A 3,467-nucleotide genomic window follows, 5' to 3' on the forward strand; every position below is an offset into this window, starting at 1 on the left:
GATCCCCCTTGTTTACCTGTGTCTGTCTTGGTTTAGTGCTTCTTTGGTCCATGTGTGCCATGTGCTTTTGTTTTAGTTCCATCTCCACTCTGTTGTCATAGCACATGAGTTTTATCTTAATCACCCCCCCCCCCCCATTGATTGCCCCCAGGTGTTCCAGATCGGTGTCAAGTTCTAGTCATGTTTGTTCATATCATTGCTCTTATTGTGTAGCTTCCCTGTAGCCTCAGTTTCTTGGTTTGGTCATATGTCTGTTGTTTAGTCTTCTCTGCATGTTCAACATTGGATACAATAAAAGCCACTCACACTTGTATCCTCCTCTGTTGCTTCCCACCACCTTGTCCCATTAACCAAAAGTCTATCCAAAAGTCTGCCCAAAGGTCTACCCAAAGGTCTACCCAAAAGTCTGCCCAAAAGTCTGCCCAAAGGTCTGCCCAAAGGTCTGCCCAAAGGTCTGCCCGTGAGCTACTGTTCCAGACTTATTTATTGCATCCTAGGTTAGCAAAGTAATCTGTAACATCCAAGAGTTGGAGGCAAGAGGCTACTAGGGCTGGGCAGTGTTAGGTTTTGATATTTTTTGTCAGTCTTAGGTTTTGATTCCCCTTCCCAACCCAAAAGAAAAAAACAGAATTCTGAAATCATACGAAAGCAGTGGTGATGTAAGTAAGAAAACACAGGTGCAGGTGATGAAGGGAAGAGTGCCAGGAAAGAGCAGGAATAGGTACAAGATTTAATATATGCACACATACAGTATATCAGTTCATATGACGCCTAATATTGTTTTTACTTAACGGACAGAGCTGCATTCTACATATAGCCTTTCTTATATAATCTCTGGTGTAGGCTGGTTGTCTGGTTATGATCTCACAGACCTGCATCAGAAGGCTAAATCTGGTATGTGTTAAGTACAACAGAGCTAAGCATGGAATGGAAGAGTCATACGATGGCCTGAAGATCCAAGACTCATGTTGCTGGATTACAAGTGCTCAGCCCTAATGTATAAACACAATCGTTTGGTTTCCCAGTCTTAAATGAACTGGCTCTTTGCTTAGTGCCTTGTCAAATAGTATTATATAACAGAAAGAGTGGGCTAGAGAAACGCTGAACGTAGGTTGTTAAACATACAGAGTCCTGTGCGGCATTCTTCTGAAAATCACAGAAAATCCATATAGATACCAAAATAGAACTTTTGTATCATTTTCACTGCTGAATTAATTTTTTTCTGTCTCTTATCTTCAACTAGTCTTTTCTCACTTTAGACATAAATTACACAGCAGGACAGCAGAGAAGAAATGAGGGGAAGAAGCAGTTGAAAGGATGCTGGGCAAATTTCACATCTCATTAGGGTCTCTAGTTTGCTTAATTTAGTGAAGAGGAAAAGTACATGTTCTTATTTACAGTGTTGAACAGATGGATACACATGCGTCATCACATACAAATACTGACAGTCCTGCTGAAAGATATTGCTGGTGTGTGTGTGTTTGTATTGTTTTTTTTTTTTTTTTTTTTTAAGTGATCCACAATGTTAAATAATCTCCTAGATTAAGTTACTCACCGATGGACAACACGTTATTGCTGATAGTAATGTTTTGTCTGTGTGTAAAACAGTAGCATTTAATAATGAATCTAGAAAATTATTACTAACAAATTAATCCAAACCCAAGAAAGTACTCATAGTATATCACACCTCTCGGTAACACAGTGCCTGCTTCTCAGACACATAGCACGTCAGGGAGAAATGAGTGATCTAGTTAAGCAGTATAAATTGGATTATTGTGGATTAGACCCTTGTCTTGTTATCCAATATGTCTTTTTATAATTACATTTCATAGGCAAATGTGAATTTAGGTCACGCTGTCCTTAAAATCATCCCCATCCTTCCGACACCCCACCCTCCTGTCTTTCTCCTTCCTCTATACTGTACGGACTTGTAACCCTCTGGGACCACAGTTGCAGATTTTCTATTCTCTCTATATGTGTTTCATTGCTTAAACAAGGAAAGGGGAAAAGACTGCGTTGAGTAATGCTGCTCGTGCTGAAGGTCTTGCTCGAGGGAGACGGACCACAGCGGCGGTCTTTACAGCATGATGTCTCTTACACCAAGTCACCTGGTTTGTAACTAGGACACAAATGGAGAGTCTTTTCGCTCTTGCACTGTACTGTTGGCCAAAACCCACTGGGTCATTTCACACAGAGACATCTGACTTTAAGGCAAAGAAAAATAATTTATATTCTACTGTACATTCGAAGGCCGAACTATGAATCACACAAAGAAATAGTACGCCTGCTATGACATCCGGCATGCTCTTCTTTAACAAACCACGGCAATAAAAAGATATCAGTCTGTTCAGAAGACGGAGGGCCTCGTCTTTAATTCATGGCAGTTTAAATGCACAGCGTCGTTTACAGGCCGTGTGATGACTTCTTTTTTCACTAGAACAAAAGAGAGTATTTTTCCAGTTAGTATTTTCCTTTGAAATGAAGCCTTACTGAGTGAAGCCCGTTTTGTGGCCGAACCTGTATAAATAAGCCCTGACTGATTATTTACTCTAGCAGCTGTACCTATAGTGTCATATATAAGTTGTAATCTTACTTCTTTCACCACTATTGTACTTTGATGTCGGGTGATTGTACTATTGAGCTGTGCCATGTGCAAGCTGTGTCAACTGTTGAGTGGCCTGTTTTATGCGTATCCTGGTTTATATCAATGGAATGGCTTTAGTAAGACTCTTAATATAAATTTATATTATACATAAATATGCACACTTGTAAACACTGTTTAAGCAAACAGAAGTACACCATAAACTGATCACACACACACACACACACACACACACACACACACGTTTCATTAGACATCACCTGCCCTTTTCAAACAGATCCTTTATAAAAGAGGACATTAGGATTATGGTAAGTGTGTGCAAAGAAGAAGACGGCACGTTCCCATCAGTCAAATAACTTTTGAGTACATAGAGCTGACCGAAAGGAATTCGCATCGTTTAGATACAGCTATGGAGCAGATGTGCCTTATAAATAGAGTAGCCTACATAGAATTATACATGTTGCTCAATATATACAAAAGAAATGGTTAAACGTTTAGATTTTCTTTAATATACTTTATACTTGTTGGTTCCTGTATGACACATCGGAGGTTTTTGTTACTGCCAGATAGTCATAAAAAAACCGACAACTGCTGGCAATGTTGTTAGTAGAATGTGACGGTCTATAGTTATGAAACATAAATTGAATTGTATCACGATGATTTTAAATATTTAAAAATGGCGTGAAAACAGATATTATTTACCGTGAGAACGTCTTTGTACCGACTTGACGTCTTTCTTTCTAAAAGGCAATTTAGGGATATATAAAGCGATTGTCGCGCAGGTATGGCCCCTTATATAATATTTTTTATACGCTCTTTATGGCACTTATGAGATTAAATGCGCAGCGTAGAGCAGCAACTCGCA

Source organism: Brachyhypopomus gauderio, chromosome 20 (genome assembly GCF_052324685.1).
Source record: "Brachyhypopomus gauderio isolate BG-103 chromosome 20, BGAUD_0.2, whole genome shotgun sequence".
NCBI lineage: Eukaryota > Metazoa > Chordata > Actinopteri > Gymnotiformes > Hypopomidae > Brachyhypopomus > Brachyhypopomus gauderio.